The sequence below is a fragment of the Camponotus vicinus genome, unplaced genomic scaffold (assembly GCF_025532165.1).
Source record: "Camponotus vicinus isolate PSW18456_S1 unplaced genomic scaffold, iyCamVici1.0 SCAF_4, whole genome shotgun sequence".
NCBI classification, from domain to species: domain Eukaryota; kingdom Metazoa; phylum Arthropoda; class Insecta; order Hymenoptera; family Formicidae; genus Camponotus; species Camponotus vicinus.
The window spans coordinates 18,684,643-18,710,210 of NW_028141976.1; the positions used below are offsets into that span (position 1 = coordinate 18,684,643).

A 25,568-nucleotide genomic window follows, 5' to 3' on the forward strand; every position below is an offset into this window, starting at 1 on the left:
TTATGTTAATTTTTATTAATTCTAGCATAAATACACGTTTGTAATTATTGCATTAATTGCAATAAAATCATAAATATTGTATCTCTATGAACAGAAAGTTTTGTTTGAAAAAACAGCGAACCTAGTTACATCGAAAGCATAAACTTTTAGTAAATGCACTCAGCAATTTCCGCGTTATGAGATGCACTTTGCACAAAAAAGGAACGAATAAGGAATAGAAGGATAAAATAGTTCCTCGGTGCTCCAACCCCTCTTATACTCATCCGATTCCGGGCATCGTTACGATCTTCACCGCGCTTTCTTTTCAAAAAACGAAAAATCCCATCGAGTTTTTCATCGTATATCTCCCCATCATTGCATTTTCCATTTGGTATGTTTTACGATATCACGATAAGTTTGTTTGGCAGATCTCTGGTGGATAGGAATAGACGTGACGACTTTCAACTTTTATATGGCTGGTAAGGGGATGAAGCGAGTTTTCCCGCCGGCTAGTAACATTAGTTTCTTTTTCTCTGAGTTTGGTTTATATTAGATCCTTTTAACTTTTTCTTGTGCATTCGAACACAATCATCGACTCGGTTGACTTAAAGTCCAAAAGCGAGCATTCATAACATTGCATTAATCCAAATTTTCCAACTCTCTTATCTAGCCTAAATTTCATTGTACATTATAAAAAAAAATTTCAATAAAAATTGATAATTTTAACATCTCTATTCAGGATGATATCTTAATCCTTTTTTAATGCATTTATTAAACAATTTAAATTAAATAAAATAATAAAATACTGTATTTCTTTAATTTTGATAAATAATCAAGCAAACATTTCCAGATAAAATATGGAACATGTATTCTAGATAATAAAATATGGAATAATGTAAGCAATGTTGAAAATAAAATTTTTGTAATATTTACAAATTTTTATAAAAAATTACATTTTTCGATCAAATAAGATTGCAATTTTTTAGCAAGAAACAAAAAAAGCCATAACATAATTCCATTTTTATTTTTAATATAATGCTACAATACTGTGTTCATCGGAGAAATGCAACCTTAAAATCGATGTGCATACAATTCCTAACATATAATAAAAATTTCAATATCTATGCGCTAAAACGCGAACTGTTGATTTCGCTGCGTCTTTATTTTCTTTTCGGGAAATTATCACAAGACATCTTCGTTCTATAATAAACTCTTTTTAAATAAATCAAGATAAGAAAAGATAAAAAAATATTGCTTATTTTCAACAAAAAATGTAGAAGCAATAAACAATATCTTTTTAAAACTATACACACACACACACACACACACACACACACACACACGTACGTGCGCGCGCGCGTGTATTATATTTTATATATATATATACACTGAGAAAAAAATTTTGTAAAAACATTGAAAATTTTGTTGAATTAACTAAATCCGGCGGTCACGGGCTGCCAACAGCATATACAGGCCGAATAATAAGATTACATAATTGTTTGAAATAATGAAAAGTAGTTAATTGAACTAAATATTATTTTAGATCAACTGAAATATATAGATATAGTGAGAACTAGAAATCTGTTTGGGCGAAGTAAATGAGTTGTTCTTCTGTGTATATGTTTCAATGTTTTGAGCGAATATATAATCCTTATGACAATATATCCATTAAAAACAGAATAATTTTTCGTCAAGTTAGCTAACTACTAAATTTTTATTTTAATGTCATTTCTCAAAAACTTGATCGATTTAATGCTCTCTGTGTATAGATACATATATGATGGAATTAAAAAAAAATTAACCGTTTGCTTAATTACATGGAGCTCTGGAGCTCCTTGCAAAAGCTATAGGAGATGCGGCTATAATATCGCTCTTTAATCGATAAGCCGTGATTCGTGGGACCTGTGTCGCGGCCTTATATTACTGTCTTAGATAAATGTCACTTTCGGGTTAGGTGTTTTCCTTTTTGCCATCTAGAGGCGAGGCGTGAAGCTCGTGGAAGTATATGAATATTATCGTATTTAATTCAACTAATTTTGGTCTTGAAATGATACAACAATGTCGAGAAAATTCAATACAATAATTGATTCAATTAACTAAATGTATAAATTGTATTTAATTGTTTTATGATTTCTCTCAAATCATTATTTCGTTACATTAAGTTCAGACTATTAGTTGTAATATATCTTGTATCTAACTGAAGATTTAGTTCATCGTAACATGCGAACAAGATTAATAAAATGGAATATTTGATTGTTTCAAACCATCAAAATTGTTTTTCCAAATTTTTTAGTTTAACAATATGTGCAGTTACTCAGATTTTGATTCAGTTCATTCAACATATCTTTTTAGTTCCAGTAACACATAATGGTGTTCATGCAACTATACCCATTCAACTAATTGATTCAAGTGTCTTAATCACTTATTTTGTTAATTAAAACACATTTTTTGTTATTTAGCTAATTTTAGCATTGAATTAACAAAATAGAAGTCAACTAAAGTTATTTATCAACATATTTTATTATTATATATATTTGACCATATTTTGAGTTAAATATATATAATAATAAAATGTTTATTAGTCGTATAATATTTTAGTTGTAAAATCAGGTGTGTATATATTATTCGTGCAACAATTTATTAACGTTTTTAAGACTTAGATTATACCATTTATAGAATAGAATTTTGTAAACATTTATAAATGAGATTTTTCTCATAAATTATATACGTTTTCAATAAACGTTTCTTCGATTACATAAATATACGATTTGAAGAAATAAAATAGACGCAGATACATTCTAGAAACTAAACGTTTCTTTTCGTATTCTTATATAATATTTTTCAACGCATAAAATCCGTTTTGTTTTATGCAAACGTAATAAACGGAACGTAATGAAAACGGATATCATTATCATATATTATACGATTGTATAAAAACCATAAAAATTAAAACGTTTATCTGATATACTTAGGCCCAGTTCCACAACTCGAGTTAACCCGAGTTTAATTCGTTAAACTGGGTCCTGATTGGTACATTCGCCACTTAAACTCAGGTTAACTGGATTGTGGAACTGGGCCTTATACCACATTTATACTAACTTTACGTTTAATAAATGTTTAATATTCCATCATGTGTTTATTGGGTAAATCTATCACATTTAGACCTTCTGTAAATACTTGATTTAAACGTATAATATACCATCATATGTTTATTGGGTAATAGTAACATTTTCTTAACATTTAAAAGAAGTCATTTTGCAGTACTCTTTTAGATGACATTTATAAGAAGTCATGCTACAGTATTCTTTTAGATGTCATGTATATGAAGTCTTTTTTTCCTCTAAAATCGACGCATTAGAGAACTCACTGATATCATTATGTTATCATTCAGATGGCGTTTTCAGACGTCCAACTCTTAAACCTTAGTACTCTTAGAACTCTTTTTGATAACTTATTGCTCACTGGGATCTTTTAACCAAATTATTTTTATTAGCGTTTAGTCAGATTTAGTTTATTATCGTAAAATAAATAGATAGGTAATTATCGTAAAGGGATGTAATATTAGACTAAACAATTAAGCTTTACAAAATGGAGAATATCAATTTATCAAAAGTATCTCGATGAATGATATATCTTTCATACATTCCTACTTTCTCTGCAAAAAGCAGCGTAATTATTATTTCGATTGCCATCTTATTCGATTTCCGACCAAAAACGCGAAGGTACACATATTGACGAATGACGTTGATATATGGTTACGCACAAAACATTACGAAAGTATCCGCCGCATCGATCATGCGTCTCCTATAAAGGAAAATGGTAACACAAAAAAAGAGCACCGATTGTCAGCTGACGAAAAATATGTGGAATTGACGGAAACGTTGACAGTAGAGAAAAAGGCTGAAAAAGTGCGTGAAATTGGCACCTGAATTACGTTATGAAGTAGCCGTTCTAACGGGATATTCCGACAAAATGACGGTAACAGCGAAGGGTTGCGTCGAAATTAATGTTGGCTGTATGAATTTTACATTCATTTGCGTAATTGGTGTGATCGTTATAGAACAGTTCGATCCCCGGTGAGGCTGCAAACGATCCGAATGAATTTTATTTGCTATAAAAAAAGAGAAAAAATATTTTTAATTATTTGTGTACATGTCGGTTCAAAAACGAATAACGTTGCCTCATGCAATTAGTAAAGTGCAGAAGAACATCACATTTGCTCGAGCGTCTCTTAACGATTCCGATGCTCTTATTACAATTGTAATTTGCTTTAACTCTTAACAGAAGAATGTGTTTCTTGTACCTTAATGCTTGAATTTCGCTCCTTTCTTTCTTATTTATAGTTTTCATTTATATATAAAATATATAATAATAAATAAATATAATTGAAGAAAAAAGCAAAATAGATTTTAATTTTAATTTATTTCTTATGTTTAATTTTGTATTCCTTAGGTAATATAATTAATAAAAATATTAGATATTACATATTCAAAGGATTTTAAAAAAATCTAAAAAAATAAGAAATAAAAATTTGAAAAAATCTTCATAATAATTATGGTATTTTTACATTTTTAATTATGATAGCTTTAATTAATCACAAACTTATTAAATTAAAACCATACACACAAAATAGTGTTTAAAAAATTTTTTAAATATATAGACAGACAATTCTTTTTATCAGTTAAGCAATGAAAAAATATTTATAATTTATAATAAGAAAAAGATTAGACAAACATATATCTTTTTCGGTCAATAACTTACAGAGAAAATCGAGGACAATACGAGATTTATTTCCCAAGTCGCCGGATTGCTGACGAAGAATGTGCTAGCTAATGGCATCCACCGTTCAGGAATCTAAATAGTTCATTAATATCAAAACAATTTATAGCCGATATAAAAGCAAATAAATATTAAAATAGATTATAAGAATAGGTTATAAGAATAGATTATAAGAAGATAAATATTGATAAAAACAAAAATTAGATTTAAAGTGAAAGAAGGATTATAATCATATTAAATTTTTAAAACACCCTGACAAAATAAAAGATATACAAATAATTTGTGTTAGAGTAACATTTTAAAAATTATATTGATAATTTTATAATATTAGGTGCACACACACACACACATTATTTTAATTTTAATACTGTTTGATTACTCGATTATCTTTAATAAAAGTATGAAAAAAAAATATATACATATATATATATATATATATTTTGAACATTAATATATATTTTGAATATTAAAAATTGAAAAGCTGATATCAATGAAAATTATGAAAATCCAAAAGATAAATTTTAAGTCGGAATATCTTGCAGACGTGTAATATTAAATATTTCTCTTTTCCGCCTATTTTGAAAAATTTATTTCATTTCCGACAAATTTTTAGAAATTGTATATTTGTTTGCCACCTTTAGGATTAACAAGACTAAAGAATACGTAACAGGAACGAAAAATGATGAGACGGAAGATATAGAGAAGCTACTATTCGGTTATGAGGCTGTAAAATAGATAACACGAATTTCATGACAAGAAGAGATTATGCAGAAAGATCAGCCGACCGATTTATAAGGACGATCACGTGTGATGCAAATTATCGCTATTGATTTTTTTTCTGTACGTGATATATTAAACTAAATTAAATTTTATGTTGCGCAAAAAATAAACGTTCCAACTACTCCAAGAGAATACACTCATCTGATTTTAATTTCGCACATATTTCTTTTTGACAATATTTTCTTTTCGACAATATTTTCTCAATAACTGTATAATAACTTGTGAAACGACAAGTGGATTTTAAAAACACTACGCTCCCGAATGTAACTTTGACATCTCTTTTTATCACTTAACTAACGTCATTCTTATTGACGATCATTACAAACTTTTCTTTTAATTCTTTCCGCTTCAAGCAAGCATAAACAGAAAAATATAATCCCACTAGTAAAATATAACTGAATATTTCAAATGAAAAAAAAAGATTGTAGTTAAATCGTTAAGTTTAAATTGTATCGTTACTACCTACTCGTAATTATAGTTACGACAGATAGCTTTTTTTAGAGAACGATATTTTCTTATGTATAATGCAATTGTATTATTAGACGAAGCTTTTTAATCGAGGAACTTGTCAAGCACCTCTCACTGAAACGGTCAATGACAATGTGCTGAATGGAGGATTCGGTTTATGTCTTTGCAGTAAAAAGCGGATGAATTGGGTCGGCCGCCGGTCTATTTTAAAGAAACAAAGAGAACAAAGAGTGGACTATGCTAAAACGCGAGATATAATCAGCTTGACTGGCATACCGTGCATAGATGAAAGGCAATTTGAGAAAAATACCAACATTAAATTAGTAATAAGACACAACAAGAAATTTTATGTTTCTTTTTCGTGAAGAAAGTCTCAAACAAATTATAATTATGATAAAATCAACGAAAATATTTAAACATAAAACCAAATAACATAGAATATTAAAGATTAAATCATAATATCAGGAAAAATTCAATTACTGAGCTTTCGTAAAAACATTGAAATTTTAAATATTACGATTTGCATCGGAATATAAAAAAATATATAATTCTTATAATAAATTTTCTTAAAAACTATATATTAAATGTTATTACTCATAATCGGATTTGTTAAATCGAGCTTTATCTTTGTGAATGCAAAAAAGAGAGGAGAGAGAGAGAGAGAGAGAAAGGGAGAGAGAGAGCACGGAATAGACTTTTATATGATTCCTTACGATATACTTAGCCTGGACGATCCGATATTATCCTGCAATGTGTATTTCCATCAGTTTACGACTATAGTTATCTTCTTAATCAAGAACATAAAGACGAAGCTCTAAACAAACAACACATACCAAGAACGTAAAAACTTCTTTCATCATAAGATCGATGTCATAATCGATTATGTCAGAATCCTTCTTCAAATAAACTACATAGCGTATCTTTAAAAAAATCGGATCATTAAATAAAGTTAGTATAAATAAAGAAAATATTATATTAGTTGGTAGTGTCCGACCGAAGATTCGGTTTCGGTTTTGGTTACGGCCAGTTTCGGCCCAAAATACATGGTTCGGCCGAAGTTTCGGTTTCGGCCAAAAAACGGCCGAATCTTCGGCTCTAACCGAAACTACGTAGTGCGCCCGGACTCGTGCCTTTCAATTCACTTCGTTGCTACCGTTGTCTGCGTTACGTACATATATTCGCGCATTTGTGATTAGAGATAAGATATTAGCTTTTAATATAGTAATACAATAATTCAATAATTAATTTGTTAGGCGAAAATGCTCAAAAGTTGTTATTTTTAACGTACAACATAAGACTGTTTAATTATAATGATTAGTTAATTAATAAGAATCTTTAAGCTAAAGGTTAAATGTTTTTCTAATATTCTGTTCTTCTTCTTAATTTTTTATATTTTTTTATTTATTTTTTTTTATTTCGAAGAGTTTATTGTTTTACTTTTACTGATAACAGTAATGATAATAGATAATAGTAATAATTAACAATAATAATTTAAGTATGTTATTTTATATGGGCCACACTTTTAGCTAAAGGTGAAAGAAGTTTTCCTAATATTCTGTTTTGTTTTTAATTTTTTATATTTTATATTTTTTTTTATTTCGAAGAAGAGTTTATTGTTTTGTTTTACTGATAAAAATAATAATTTATGTATGTTTTTTTATGTGAGCTATATATAGTGATCCCTATATAATTAATATGTAAGATATTAATCTTAAAAAAAACTGTCCCCTAACTATTCTCTACATGTTATCAATTATAAACATTTATAAAAGATAAACCATTAATATATGTATAAAATATGTTTAAAAAATGTAATTATTAATGTGTCTTTTTATTTTAAATAAATAACTATATTTCCTAATAAAATGAGTATAATATAAGTACAATAAATGAGTATAATATTGAATAAAATTGACTTAAAAAAAAGATTCGGTTTCGGTTTCGGTTTCGGCTGCAAAACTTAGTTTCGGTCGGACACTATTAGTTGGTAATATAAAAATAGGAATTCCTACCAACACACTATAATTTTTTCTTTAAAGAAATACGGTAGGGATAAATGCTAATAGTTAAATTTTAATTATATGTTTGTGAATATAACTAAATGTTAATAATTAAATCTTAATTATATGTCAACCGAAAAATGCCGCGAAAGTATGCATAAATTATTTTCAAAAGGTCATAAACAAAAATTTATTTAACGAACGAACGAGACATTTACGACATTTATGATGCAGGGGATTTCCCTCGGTATCAATAATCGTTCCTTAAAATTTACGACGCTATGTGACGATTAATCCTTGGTGGTCGTCCGTCATTCGTTTATCGCTCCTCGGGCGCGCAAATCGACGTAACTTCTATTCACATTAATATCGAAGTTTGTATCATATTATATTTAATACGATAATATATCATTATACCAATTTGCCGCCGAATAAATATAACTTACAGAACAGAATCATATGTTGGCATAATTTACTGTGCATATTAATGTTGGCGATTTTATGATACAAGAAAGAATGACAAGTTTTAGTTGTCGTAAATTAAATTTGCAGATGTCACGAAATGGTAACAAGGTTGTATCACTGAAATGATAAGGACGTCGTAAAATATAGCCCCACACAGCACATGTAAATTCCGAGAATGTTCTGAGAATATCACAAAAGTATATTGCGTATGTTCTAGGAACATTCGAAATACATACTGCGATATACTGAGTATGTACTAAGAATGCTACTATGTCCGATTTTTCCTGCTTCTCAGTACATACTGAAAATATCTTTTAGTATATAATAAGTATATCTATAGAATGTCTTGAGTATGACATTGGTATATACATATATGTACTAATAATGTACTAATAATATACTCAAGACATTCTATAGATTAACTTATATTTTCTATATTTTATATATAAATATAAATGATATATGTTACCGTAAACACCCCATATCCGTTTTTTCATATACTTACTAGTAAAAATATGCAAATTTTGACTACTAAGTATACGGAAAAACAGATTTCGAGTGTTTACGGTACATATATATATAATCCATTTATATTTATACTATAAATGGATTATTGGTGTAAAATAACATTTTGTTCACATATAAAATCTTTTTATTCAAATTTCTTAAATATATGTTATAATTGCACATATATTATTTGAACATATAATTGCACTTTTATATTTTTTTATATAAACATTTTACTTATTATTATTTATTATAAAATTTTATTCTTTTATATATTTATAATATACTTTATATATATGAAACACTTTAACACATACTATTAAACATTTACATAAACATGACATTTTTATAGTTTATATGTTTAGCTATATTATATATATATTTAAACTCTAAAAATCTCGTCGGTGCGGACTCTGTCATTTAAAAATTGACAGTCCCAGCACCCACCGGCGAGATTTTCATAGAATTCTTCTTAATGAATATAAAAGAGTTTACATACATTATAACATTCACTAAAAAAATTTTAGTACTGATAAAACAAAAGAAAACTTAGGACAAAATTGTGTGTGAGTTTTGAAAAATGAATAAATCTAAAGAATAGCTACTTAAAATAAAGGACGGATAATCACCGTAATTATAAACGTTGTCAACAATAACTCAAAACAAATTATAAATTATAAAGATTCAAGAAAAGACTGAAGAAAAATTCAACGAAGTACTATTTTAGTCCTTTTCACTATTCAATGTTTGTCTCTGCATACGCTCTTTGGCATGAGCCAACCATATTTTTATTGGAGCTGAAATCTGTTCGTCTGTAGCATTGATGTGCAATTTTCTTACTGCACCTGGAAAAGTTTTTAAAATTGTTTATGAATTATTGATAAATAAAATTTCTTTAATTTTTTTAAAATTTCAAGTTAAATATTGAAAAAAAAATTTCGACCTCATTTCTACAATATATGTATACAGATGAGCGTTTAAAACTATAAACATATAAAACAATTGGAACATTTCTAAGTAATTTAATAAATAAATTTTAGTTATTTTTAAATTCATTTTGCCTCTAACATTAGCATTAATTAGTACTTTCCAGTTAAATTATATATACATAATTATATATTTGATACGTAAACATTTTTGTAAAATATAAAATAATTTAGTGTAGTAGTGAATTTAAATAAGACTTTAGTAATTTTAAATCGTTTTACAAGTAATTGCAATAACAGCTAGTTTACTTACACTAAAAAATATCATTAAATCTTACTTGATTTGTTGTGATTTGTTGAGTCCGCAGTTTATATTTCCTTGTTTTAAATATATATTGTAAATATCCCACGTATATATATGTATATAATTTTTCTTATTTCCCAGAAAGTATTAGATCACGAAGTTGATAATAATGTTCTTTTTGTGCAAACGCTGTAACATATAATAATAATTTCACATAAGAATACATTTAATATCTAACATATATTTAATAAGCTCTATGTTGTTACTGCAATTAACTTTTAAAATAATTTTAAAAATTAATTGCAGTAATAACTTAGCTCTTACTTAATCGCACACTATATAATTAAAATATGTTATAAAACTCACTTGATTTTTGCGAATCCAGAGTTTTACTTTTATTTTTTACATATCCCATCTATATATATATATGTGTGTATGCGGAGATACTTTTTCTTTAGAAAGATTCTGCAGAGATCACAAAATGATAATTGATATAATATACGACAATTGATAATGACATCCTTTTTTGTGCAAATGCTGTAACATAATAATAAGAATTTCACATAAAAATACATATTTTTGATACATTATAATATTCGATTGTGAGGTTATAATTTGCATTAATGAGGTTAATTTGTGTGTTTATAATTATGAAGTATTAATAAATCATTGAATAGCTTTTATAAAATACCCTTTTTACATTTAATTTATTTGAAAATAAAAAGGATTACCTGCGATTAATCACAATCGTAATATAATTGCACCAGATTGCACATAGCACTTGCACGTGGTCAGTGAAGAAGAAGAAGGAAAAGACAAATGACGGCAATAGCGGAAATTACGTATCCAAAATGGCATACATATCCGATCATAAGTAAAAATGCACGTAATTTAATAGTATATTATGAGAATATACGAAAAATAATATACTATAAGAGATATTAAAAGTACATTCTGAGAATATACGAGAATATACGAAAAATAATATACTACACAAGATGTTCTGATAATATCCTGTGAATATACGAAAAATAATATACTACACAAGATATTATAGAGATGTTCTCAGTATATTACGTACAGTACGTACATTCACAGAATGAATATAGAATATTCGTACGATATCATGTGCTGTGTGGGAGAGCACAACTGGGAAATTGTAGAAGGTCCAAAGTTAGCGTAACTGCGACAGTTGACTAATGTATAGAAGTATACAATTTACAACACATACACAAAACATGCATGTTTTTTAATAAATTAAATTTTGATTAAATGAAAAGAGAGTTTATAAGAATTAAATTTCTTAAAAGATCGTTTCAAATCAGTTTTTTTTCGAAAAAATCGACACTTTTAACACAGGGAATTATCAATTAATAATTTGTGATAATTTATTATATACATATAATAAATCGTGGAATATATCATCGATAATTACTTTTACGTATACGATAAGATATATATACACTTTATTTTTCAATATTAAAATATTCTATTGAACGCAAATTCACTCTAATATCCATACAACTCTAATAACAAGGATACCTGATAACAAGGGGAAAGTTATCATTTCCATTGTTTCTTTCAAATGCATTGCCGGAATATTGCGAAATGTTTTATTTTTCCACAGTACTATTTCGATATTGTGAAACAAACTGAATGCATAGGTAACTTTAAACTCACCTTTATGCTATCGCACAATATTTAATATTCTTCTCGACTGCCACTTGCATGCGTTGATTTTCCAATTCAATACAAGCAATGGCAACGAAGCGAATGCTTCATAGCTGGCTTTGCTTCGAATCACTTCACTCTCAAATGGTAGGATTGAGCTGAAACTAGTAACTTTGTCCAGTGCCATTAGCTTTTAGATGCTTTGACTTGCAAAGGTACAAAGGTCGATCTATAAGCTAACTTCTCGTAATTGTGATTAAACAAGCCATTTCAATTTATGTCTTACAAAGCGTGTCAGAAGATAGCTTACTCATTATGAATATTCATTAGACATTATGATTATCGGCAAGTATTTCGTTTATGTATAATTACGTTTTAACATAAGATTCTATAATAAATTGACATTCCCGAATTAATTGTATATAGACATAAGAAATATATATATATATATATATATATATATATATATATATAACCATTAAATGTAATAAAAGATATTTGTATCGTAACTATACATAATAAAATATCCACCATGTACTCTTCATAACTAGAACGAAATATACATCTGAATCGGTTTTTGATGTAAAATTATCCAATCTGGTTCGAATCTGGCGTATTGTCTTTGTATTTCAATTTTTATAGCTCCCACAGTAGTCTTGAAGAAACACTCTCCAATATAAAATCGATATTTTCATAAAATTTTCATTTTTTTCATTTCTTATGATTCACATATATTGAACTTCTTGTCTCGTTTATTATAAAAACCATAAAATTTCATTTTCCGTATAAGTGCAAATCTTTTTTTATTTTTTTTTTTACAATATCAATATCAATATTTCAATATTGAGCTGAATATAAATCGAATGTGTAAAATTTTTGCTTGCTTTACTATTTTTAAGTATTTTCTCTAACAAAATAAAATGTTATATTTGTTATAAATATTTTTGCCTTAACTTCTATTTCGATGCATGCATATGTACTGACTGTGCTATAAAATATGTATATTTATATTTTAGCAACGATACTTATAAAAAAATGAATAATGAATTTTTATCGTTTATAAATATTAATAAATATTAAAACTATATAAATATATAACTGATTTATGTTTTGTTTTATCTTATTATATTATTTGTATATCTATGTTAGTTTACAAATTGCATATGCATTATAAAATACAATCTAAATTGAATCTATGTACTACTTCTTAATACTTCTCAATACTTTATTATATAATTTTGTATATTTTCTTTCAAATCAATTAATATGTATTCGCATTATTTAAACTGAAATACATACTTCAATCTAAAATTATTTTGTCTTTAGATATTTTATCATATCTTCCATTGCATTTGTTTGCACAAAATGATTAAAATTTGTAGTTTTTTCATATTTTAATAAAATTCAAATGCATTATCTGACTCTTTACTTGATATCAAGGTACAGACGTCGATATTATGTAAAAATATTATAAAAAAATATAATATTATAAAAAAATATTATAAAAAAAGATTTTAAAAGATAATTACAATTCACATTATACGTTATAATTCACATAATATGATAAAATAACTTTCAGATAGTTCAGATGATCAATCTCAATTCATGTTGCATTTAAATTAATCTAATGCTGATTTTCTTATCTCTGGAAAAAAGAGAAATGGCAATATAACAAATTTCATCCTACGCATACGTAGAATGAAAGCGATAGGAATGACAAGTATTCACTTCATCCTCTTTCTCTATTCCCAGAAGCAATCACTCGTAGAAGACAACATGATGAAGTATGCTATCGCGATTGTTGAGACTGTTTTTTTTTACAAAAAATGCATAATACCAATAATAATAAAAAGATGTTGAACTTTACTAAAAAATAGCTTCATATTATATCCAAAAGACAGTCTGTTATTTTAACTGTTATATTAATTTAATGGGGCAATGCTACTTTTATTTGTATCTGAGATATTAGCAAAATTAAATATTACAGTTTTTATCCTAGAAATACATTTCTTCAAAACTTTTTAATAATACCATTAAAGAAAACAGCAAATAACATTATCTTTACTAATTACATTGATTAGTTTCTATTATGAAATATCTTGAATTTTTAAATATGATTATATGTTGCGCCAATTCATTAATATATTTTCACTCAAGTGCACATCGTACAGATGTAACAACCCTTGATCAATATCGATGCATTTCAGGAGTAATACTCCGGCGCATTCGATAATCAACTATGAATTTGAGCAGGATACACGTCTATCGGCTGTACCGCAGAATTTAATACTCTGCATAGTATCCTATAGTTAATACCAGGGATAGTCTATGTATTAATTCAATATCTTTATTCATCCCCTTGGGGTTTGAAGGCGCTTTTTTGAGGAGCGTACCCGAACCTCTCACAAACTAAAAGGAACAATTTCTCCCCCCCCGACCTGGCCCTTGTGCGACCATTACATTCTAAATTACCCTCACCCTCTCTACGCATCCTCCCCCTCCTTGCCCTCCTTCCCTCGTCCCCTCTGTCTCCCGCCTGGCTCCTGATCCTCCTTCTCCCGCCTATGTTTCCTTTTCGTGGTTGACCGCTTCCTCTCCACCTCTCCCTCTTCTCTCTTTTCTCCCTTGTTTCCTCCGTCCTGTCTCTCTTCCTTCCTCGTATTTATTCCCTCCGCTCTCATCCTCTCCTTTCCCTTTTCCTTCCTGTACCGTACATGACTGTAAAGCCTCCTCAGTATCAATACCATCTCCACCATCACCTTCCTCAGCTCCCTGACCTCCTCCACTAGCTCTCCACCCTCCATCCTGCTGTCCGTCTTTTTGTTTATTAACTAACACTCTCGTACTCTTCATCACCTCAATCGATCTACGCATCGATCTCTCTATCCCCCGCTTCCTTCTTCCAGCCTCTGGCGCCATCCATCTGTCGTTCGCTTCCTTACTCCAGCCTTTGGCGCCATCTCCACTCTCCATCTCTGCCGTTTCACTCTCTCCTTCCTTCTGCTTCCCGCGCCATCTTCACTCTTCATCTCCGTCACTCTTCCCGCCTCTCCCTCCATCTGCCATTTCCCAACTCAACACTTTTTCCATCAGCTTTTCTGTTACAAATAACTCTCTAACCTTTCTCTCTCCAACTCTGCCTCCACTTCCATCCACTCCCCCGGTCTACCTCCGCCTCCTCCTCCGCTCCCAACTCTCATCTCCTCTTCCAACCATCCTCTTTTCCTTCTCCTATCGGCCCACACCTCCACGCCTGTCACCTCTCTACTCGTTCGCGGCCGACCTCCGTCTATGTATTAATGATATATACAAAAAAAGATAAAGGAATTAGAGAAAAATCGCTATACATAATTCTGTAAAGAGTATAACGACAGTAAATTATTCTATTAAAATTATTCATACTTTAATATTTAATTATATGCGTGAAAATCATTAATCATGCTTTCAAAGTACGTGAAGAAATAGAGAATTAAAAATAAACGTCAAATTAAAACATTACAGCTATTATTAAATCAATTGGCTTTCCGTATAATAATTGTAAAATCTAATTAAATTCTTACTGTAAAAATACAGTAGTTTGAAATCACGTATTTGAAGATCACATCAAAACGTATTTCGCTATGCTCCCACAGACAATATCGGTCGGTTTGTGGTCGCTTTGAAAAGAACAGAGACGGTGTTCGTGCCAATTTCCGTGCACAGATGCGTGTAATACGATTTCGTTCATGCTGTAAATAATCTTATCGGTGACCGAGCAGGTGCAAGCAAGTGCCAACCGGATATGTACGACCGAATCGTCCATTCTTGTCTAATTCCCGAGAAATCCATTTACCACACGAGTTACGGAATTATCGGACGTGACTGTAAAAAAATTACGGATTGTTTGTCAGTATTCTGATAGTATTCCCTTAAGGTAATGCAATGTATCAATTTCGTATCTATCATTTTATGTCAACGCGTATATAGCTTCTACAAAAGTATCGCGTCATGTTTCGCAATTTCTCATTTGCTTATGACGTTTCTTGCACTTGATGTCATATCACATCACGTATCACTTCATGCCATTTCCATTTACCATGATATAAATTGGCAATATCATTTATCTTTACTCCAAATCATGCTGGATCACTTTGCAGATTTTCACGTCACTCTACAGGATTTCATACCAACTATTGCCATTTTTATATCACTATATATATTCACTACTTGTATCATTTTCGTATTAAGTGCTAAAAAAAGATATGTCATATTAATCTTATTTAGAATGTAAAAAATTTAATTCTACATTGTATATACACTTAAAAAGCTTTAACATATATAACACACATTACACATATTTTTTTATATTAGAGAAAAATTCGTTTTAGACTCATTAGCTTTGTTTAAGGGAAACGGTTACGTAGGGAGATAATGGAACATTACGGCTAATTACAACTGAATTTCGAGAGTACACCGACAGAATTTTAAGCGACTTAATTTCACTGGCCTCCAATCTTCCATACTAATTCCATAATCAAATTTGTTACTTATCATCGAATCGTATCACATTATCATTTCGTTACAACGACTAACTATTAGAATAAAGTGGCTATTTCGAATCTTGTGTGTCCATTACTATTAAGGCATTATTACAAAAACGTGCGTTTGTTTAATGTTAGAATTACTGTGGACATATTTGCATGCATACACATGCGTGCATACATAGCTGTACATATATAGATACATAGGTCAATACTATTAGCATACAAGAATGTAATTACAAATAGCAACGAGCAACACTTATAAAATAATAGTAAATAGCAACATTATCGGACATCTTGATATTAAGATTCAGATTTAACGTTTAAAAGAGAAATAAAATCATAAATAAACATTATATTCCCCGACATCGCACTTTAAAGTAATAGTTAAACAAAATAATAGTAAGTGCTTTATAAAACTTAATAAAACGTAATAAAGTGAAAAATTGTTTTACAAACCTTAAAATTATCTCTTTAAAACATTAGATGATGATAATAAGTAAAAAGCATTATTTAACATTATATTATACAAAGAATAAGACAAATACATGTAACAAAAAGCGTTGATATGCTCACGACATTAATGGCCAAAGTTTAACCCTTTAGTTGCACAAGTCCCACCTCGGTAGCCATTATACGCTCTTAGATTGACGCCGGTCATCAGCAAGCGACATTAAACTACATACAAAGTAGATGACGCGACACTTGTGAATAGACATTCTAAGCACAACATAAAGACATTTGCACTTCAAAAGAAATTTCACTATAATACTTGATCATATATCAAGATTATGAACGATAACCACTCCGAAACGAAGGTTGTTACTTATTGAGTTACTCTTGGCTTAATTTACTAGAAGATTACAAGCTCATTTTACAGGAAGATGCTTACAATTTGTGCTAACGTCACGATGCACTTAACATAATAATATATCATAGACCACACACACACGAGCAAGTCCAACCAATTTTAAAAAGAAATGAAAAATATCTTATTGAATCTTGGCAACTAAATCTATGTAAATTTTCTTGCCTCGCACATTTCACGAATGCAAATGCTTATATAAAGATAAAACAACAAATCTATGAGTATCAACAATTAATGAATACGGTATATATGTTACGATCAATATAATGTAAAAGAAAAGGATGATAATTTACTAGAAACCAGAGTGTTGTCTGTGGTGAAAAAGCAATTTGCCAAAGTGACATTTTCGGGAAAATGAACACCACAATGCGGATTAAATCCGCCACGCTAGAACAAGTACTACAACATGAAAATTTCTGTAACCAACGTCTGGCTATAATTAAGTGCCACATCATGAGCAACGAAGCAACCAATCTCATGCTTCGTTGATAAAGTTGTAATTCATTAAAAATCACAATTAAAGAACTTAATTAATCAATTTTCCTTAGAAATCAGGGATAATCTATACAATACATATTTTTTAATATCGCGATAATGTTCATTTTCTATATAATATGTATAATATACATCATAAAAGATAGTATTAATTGCAATTATAGTTTTAGACAAAAGTATGTAATTAAATTTTAATAAATTGGAAAAAAAACTATGCATAATATTTACATATATAATCGGTACATATTTATCCATTTATGTTTCTTATATTTATTTTTTATGATAAATTATGGTAGATAACAATTACAACCCAAAAACTACAGAAATTAAGATGATCGTTGTTTAATGTACATTTCGTTTTTATATAACTTTATTTTATTATTTCAATATAAGCCATGATCTATTTACTATGAGTTTTATCCTATTTTCTTTTTGCAACCCCAATGTATAATCGCATAAATTCTTTTCAAGAATTACAAAGCGATTCAGTAAGAAAAAAAGAGAGATATACAGTTTAATAAAATTCACTATAAATAAGGAAGAAAGAAATGCAGATAATAGAATTAAAATTATTGATTTCTCAAAATATAACTGACAAATGAAAGATCATAGAATCAAAATACGATATATTAATACAATAAAAATTTGAAAAAAGTTGAAATCTAATTGCAGATTCTCATGACGTTTTATTTCTATCTCACGTTCCATATATTCTGTATACACTAATAATACTCTAATAGTAATCTGAAATTCTTAACAATGATCAAATTATTGATTAGAAATATTTTACATACTGTGGCATTTTGTCTCCTTCAGTACATTATGACATAAAAAGCGTGCATGTGCGTCCAGATAGTAGCATAACAATATCATAACTTTTATTTATAATACTTTAACTATAATCATAATTCGTATGTTACCTTCGTTGTTCAATTGCCATAGCAGCAATCGACTTTTATCGATACCCAAGAACTATGGTGTATCTGCGCAGGAACCTCTGTTTATATTCGAAGCACGATTCTACAGCGTCGTATCCTGTGTGTGTGTTGCTGGAGGCGCCTTAATAAAAACATATCGAGAAAAATCCAAAGGGCCCTTTCACACATTCAAATAAACGTGCAAATGTACGTGCGTGTGAATATATATTTTGTACATAGTATAGAGATCGTTCAGATAAAGAATTTCATTATCAAGTTAAACAAATGTGTCTCATAATTGATCAAGATAATCCTGATATCAGTTGCTCTTCTCTCATGAAAGAAAGAAGCTAGTTACGATTTCTTGTGCTTCGAGCTTTCGTATGAAATTAATTTCGTAATAGACTTCAACATCTTTACTACATTTTTCTGATAAAAGTAACTTAGCACCTCTTCTCTGTTCAATACATATCCCTTCTTGCTGGGAGGCAATCGAAATCTTCGGTTATTGACAAGTAAAAATTTCCTTTCTCGCGTTCAAATTAACTTCATAGATAAAAACAGCAAATACTTCGTAATAATACAATACGATTTATTAATTCTTATTAATAATTCGGATTAAAAAAGTATAAAGAACTACTATATAATAATGGTGGCACATTACGTAAAAGCACTTACGACCAAGTGTTACGTGCATCTCGAGTCTCGTAAATTGCCGAGAGGTTTTCCATTTTATTTACTTAATTGCGCACATTTCACGCTTGCAATTAAAGAAGAAATAATAATTATTTCGCGCTGAGCGATATCACTACGTATTTCTTTTCGCAATATATAGTATCATATAAAATTCTAAGGAGAAATATGTTTCTGTAATATTGAAAAAAAAAGCTATTTAATAATACGTACAAATTTTTCATCTTATACATATCTTTGAGATAATAATATCTTTGATTTTATTAAGGAATAGATCACAGATTCCATGTAGTTTGTATATTCGCAAAAATTGTATTTAATTAAATTGTGATTGATGTATTAATTAAATTTTCGATCTATAATTTAAGGAAAATATATTAGCTGCGAAATATACGGGTAACGAAATCGACAAAAAATTTGAGAAGCAATTACAACATTTACGAAGGACGCTCGAAGTACGCTGAAAATAATAGAACGATATCGTTCAAAATCCAATAACGTTCTCCTATAATACGCACAACCGTTGCTCGATTCTAAATGATGAAAATTGCTAATCAAACAATACGAAAACTTCATGCTAGAATCAGATTTTATCTTCATCAATGAAATTTCATCAATGATTGAATATGAATCATTCATCATGTATTAAAAGCATTGGATTAGAAATGTAAAACTCAATATTCTTTTAATAACTTTACGATCATCAGCGGCAATCAATAGTCATCAATGACCTGATGACTATGATCTAATTATCAAAAATTTAATTATATTTTATTACTGTGTGAGATTACATTCTTTTGAAGATTCGTGTTCAGAAAAGTATAACTTTATAATCTCAAAATCTCTTATATTTAATTACTCATAAAATTATATATAGGATCAGACAAAACAACATTTAAATAAAAGATATTGTTTTCAAATTAAATATAAGATATTTAGAGAATAAATCGACAAGGTGAGAGAAATTGATAAGTAGAAAAAATTTTAAAAATTTGTCAATGTATTGACAATCAATCGCCGATGTGTGTGTGAGTGAACGATATATTATATACAATTTATTTCAATTTCCTTTTCTGTGAGAACATTCTTATCTAAAAAAACATCCAATTAATTGGGAATTGTAGCGAACAAATTTATTCTATATGTGTTTCTTTGCAGATAAGATTTTTTATTATAAATAAATTAAAAAAAGATTATTATTAATCATTATGCAACAATTTTCTTTTTTATTAGTTGGCGACAACAAATTTATGATTCTTAATAATTTTCATAATCTCTTACGCTCCAAAATCTTCGAAAGTTATAAGGAAGGTTATAAATTAAAAAGAAAAACTTGGCAAGCGTAACCGCGCGCTACTCTACGAGAATAAGTTTATTAAAATTCACAGATTTCTTCGTTACAAGCATAAAAAACCCTTTTTTCTTTCTAATCACTTTTCTTTTCAATTTTCTGGTTAATTTCATCAAAGCACGAAATAGAAATCATTATACAAGTTTTACATGCAAAAATCTGATGAAACAAAACATGAAATAATTAATTATTTAAAAATATGTGTAAACGATAATTTTTTCCATGTTTTACTTTCAATTTTATGAGCTTATATTGGAACTTGAGATGTAAATTGATTATTTAAGGACTAAAAAGTATATCATATGTACAAACGTAAAGTTAATTAACTGTTTCTCCTATAAATTGTTTCTCTTATAAATAAGAAAAGTAAACATGAATCAGATATCTGCTTTGTTTCTCATATTTTTATAGGTTTATATTTTTAGTCGCGTTTTTCTCTAACTATATACTCTATAATTGGTACATCAAGATGCTAGACACGCGCGCGCGTTTCGATCTTGCTTCAAACTTTAGTTTCATTGATTATAGATATTTAGAAAGGATAAGTATATTTTCTTCCACACATGGCATTTTCATCTAAAATAAACATTTACATTTATAGAATTTGAAAAGAGTACTTTCCACAAACTACATTTTTTCATTTGCAAATAAATGCATGTTACCATAAAAACTACAATAATCATAATAGTTTATTATTTAGTTCTCGCGTTAACGCAATGTGAAAAGTACGTCCAATACACCTGATATGAAAATGTGTAGTAAAACTTTAAAATGCTTCTATGTATCACATTGTTGCTGCACTCGAGCCGTAATAAAATTATTTGCCAGAAAAAAAAATATAATATAAAAGACGCAAAAAATAATAACGGCATATAAATAACAATCCACGGTAGTTATTAAAAAGTAATAAACTATAGAAAATATAATGGTATTTTATATATGTATATAGATATTATTTGACCAAAAATAATATAAATTATATATTTATGAAATATAAAATAAATAAACAAGTAAAATTAAATGTAAAAACTGATTATAATTATGTATATTAAATATATATATTAATTATAATAATTATAAAAATTATGGATTATAATTAAAATCATATTACATTAATATCAGATATTAAATTTCCAAATATTAAATTATTGAATAAACAATCATTAATGATTTTTTCGTTATTTCTAAAAACAATGTTACATACTTATTATATTATTATATTAGCATAGTTATTTCAAGTATGATTACATTGTTTATAAATTTTCTTCTTGTCACACATTTAGGTAATCTTATAATCTTATAATGTTTAAATAAAAGATAAAAAGTATAAAAATTTTTGTATTAACTGTGATAATAAATTATATAAACAGAGAGAAACATGTATAAAAGAAGCCGCTGTAATTAACATTTTATGAAGTTACGTAACATTCGTCTTTAAATAGAAAAGAACATTGCGCCGATTTTAATCAACGACGAAAATAAAACGAGTGCAAATGTAGGCAGCACTACAGATAATCAAGATGCACCGATGATTAAAAAACAGCCGCGTTATTGCCGCTGTATTGGTATTTCGAAAACGTAGCATAAAGAAATTCTCAATAGTCCGAAGAAAACAATAGTGAAAATACAACATTAAAAAACAATATAACAAGAAAGAGAAATAATACTAATGTAATATAATGCAATTCTGATCCGAAAGAACATTTAAGAAAACTAAATTTAAAAATCTTTCAAGCAATTATGTAAATATATCTTTCAATATATCTTTCAATATATCCTTCATTATTTCCATCATTAGTTTCTTGCCTCTGCATCAGCTGAATTGTGTATCATTAAAGTTTTTTCTTTAATTTTGCGTTTTCACGTGTCATTTGATAACAGCTTCAATATTACAATGCGAATTCAAACATGCAAAGATTTGCAAACTGTTTCTTCTCGTTTTTTTTTTGCATCGCCGCAAGCGTAAAAAGAGCGAATTGTAACGAATCAAACGTAAATCCATGGCAATATTACGAAAACGAATTGCGGTGCATATTTCCATACAGATTGGTCCACGCGTTCCTCACTAGATTGCTTGATTTTCTCTACATCGGGTGATGCCAAACAGTGTAAAATAATATTCGTCAGCGTGATTCAATGATGAGAAATCACGGTAGAATCGAATACACAATCGTTCATATAGTTTTATGAAATCGCAAAAAAGCAGCAGTTTTTGCATTGAAAATTGCAAATGAAATTAAATAATGAAAAAGCTAGTAAGAGTGATAGTCAAGAACAGTCGTTTATTTACAATCGCAGATTCGTGTGACCGTAATTAATGCAGAAATTGCAAGAATTGGCAATTCACACCGGTCGTCTTGGTAACGGCTCGCGCTCTGTCTTTATTACTGTGGATCGTTGGAATCACAGGGAAACTTGGATAATTTTGGAATTGATGTAGATCAGCCAGATTGGAGCGGTAAGGCATTAAGGTTGAACAGGTATATCGACCATCTGCCTCAGCGGACGTATAAAAGCGGATTACCAGAGGCGATGCATTCCCTGAGACCGACGTAGATAAAAGTACGCGCACATTTGTGTTCGTATTCAATTTATTGAAGTTCTTTCATCGTAATGAGAAATATCGGATAACGGTAAATTGCGACATGACAAGAGAAAGGAATAAACACACACTAAAAAAATATAGTATAATATAAAAAATATTCATATAAAAATAATACACACACACACACACACACATGTGTGTGTGCGTGTGTGTGTGCGCGCGCGCGTATACGTGCTTACATGCGTGCGTATGTATGTGTAGACGTGTGTATGTTAAAACTAGTATATTGCTTCCAAAACCGAACCATTTAGAAATGTTTTTCCCATTTTAATATAATAATTTTTCATTTTTATCAAATATGTACTAGAATAAAAGGATTCTTGATGATAAACATTATATTTTTAATAAAATTAGTAAAAATTTTAAATCTTTTAAATCTAAAAAAATAATAAAGAAAGAGAAAGGAAGTTGTGCGTTTTCTATTATATCATTCTGTAACATTTATATTAGTTACTAAATTTTACATGTTTCAAAGTGGAAATTATCTGTTTTTAAAACAGAGAAAATAGATGCGATATTTAACGATAAATCAGCATCATATGAATATTCTAATTATGCTTTGGTCGAAACGATTCGACTTTATCGCAAGACCATGTATTTTCCTTTCATCAATATAGAATCCTCTCATAGTATCGTTTGATGAAAATATAGCCGAAACCAGGCCAGGTATTACCGTTCTACCGGCTACAATTATCAGCCGGGACATGCCGTTAACGAGAAAAGCCTTTCAAAGGCAACACAGAGTTCCGATTAAACTTTGTAGCGCTCCTCGACAAAAGAAAAAAAAGACATGTATTTTTCTCGATACGCTAAGAAACTTACTTACTATTTCGTTTCAATAAAAAAACCGTTTGAGAAGTTTTCCCTCTGACTCTTCATCCGCAACAAATTTCTCATAGCATCTGGTATCTTTTTTATATCACAATATTATAAGTATCACTAATAAGATTATCAATAATATCGATTTTTTCTTTATATATATATATATATATATATATATATATATATATATATATGTATACAAAGAAGAAAAGAGCGAAGAAGAAAAAAGGAAGAAAATATTATTGGTATTTCAATTTCATATAATATAAATACATTTTAAAATTATGTATATATGTATTTAAAATTATGTATACTCAAAATTTATTTATTCTTATACATACAGTAACTGACATTTCATTTTCTTTGCAAAATACTTAATAATCTTATTTAAAAAAATTAAAAACAAAAAAGAAGGAGTGAAAAAGAGAGGAAAGAGAAAGATAGAAAAAGATATTATAAAGCTTTCTAATATACTGCATTTCTTATTGTACCATTTGGTGTACGAACAAATGGGATTGCTCTTTCAGCGATGCCGGAATGTGCAACATAAAGTTGGTCGTAGCTGCAGTTTATGTGACATATTTAACTGCAAGCTCTTGCAAAAGCGTATCATTTTATATCGCATTTACTTGTAATATTCTTCAAACTAGAAAAGTAATAATATCACTTTAAAGGTTTCTTCCGTCATTGACTCTTAATATAACAAACGAAAATATATTCACAAGATATATAAGTCAATAAAAATCGTTTCAAACCAAATGAATGTTTACTAAAAAAATTCTAAAAGTTTATAATGTATCAATCATTACCGTGAAACCGTGAATTAATAAAAAAATAAGAATTACTTACGTCATTCGATATATAAGTCCTTTCTGATCCACTTGGTTCATTGAGTCGCATTAACCTATTGCATAAAAAAGTATTGGTTTTAATAGTAAATACTGACATTTTTTTATTTTCATAATTTTAAATTTCAGTTAACAATGCAATTTACATAAAAAAATAAATAACAAATAGCTAGCAGAATTATTTCCTTATTATAAAAAAAATACCAATATATACTATAATTACTATATACTAACATAACATAATTATTTGCTTATGAAAGATATGCATATGTATTAATTTTAATAATTATGCATTTTTGCATTCTTTATATAATTAAATTAATTTAATATAAAAATATTTCGAAAATATGTTTATCAATACACACACACACACACACACACACACACACACACACACACACACACACACACACACACACACACACACACACACACACACACACACACACACACACACACACACACACACACACACACACACACACACACACACACACACACACACACACACACACACACACACACACACACACACACACACACACACACACACACACACACACACACACA

At 28.7% G+C, this 25,568-nt stretch overlaps 2 protein-coding genes and 1 long non-coding RNA gene across 3 annotated transcripts in view; 1 reads left to right on the forward strand and 2 right to left on the reverse strand.

The window, feature by feature from the left end:
* Positions 1 to 25,568, forward strand: part of Glurb (metabotropic glutamate receptor B) — a 149,944-nt gene that overhangs the window by 36,497 nt on the left and 87,879 nt on the right. The gene's annotated exons all lie outside the window — the stretch shown is intronic.
* On the reverse strand, positions 9,101 to 11,092 carry LOC145970742 (uncharacterized). The gene is made up of 4 exons (XR_014438584.1): positions 10,940 to 11,092; positions 10,575 to 10,745; positions 10,243 to 10,397; positions 9,101 to 9,823 (listed from the first exon to the last, which is right to left on the reverse strand). It is a non-coding gene; the product is annotated as an uncharacterized LOC145970742 (long non-coding RNA).
* Csn7 (COP9 signalosome subunit 7) overlaps positions 24,444 to 25,568 on the reverse strand; it is a 95,298-nt gene continuing 94,173 nt past the window's right edge. The window contains exons 4-5 of the transcript XR_014438250.1: positions 25,000 to 25,054; positions 24,444 to 24,796 (exon numbers count right to left, since the gene is read on the reverse strand). The gene's annotated coding sequence lies outside the window, so the exon portion shown is untranslated. The remainder of the gene's footprint in view (positions 24,797 to 24,999; positions 25,055 to 25,568) is intronic.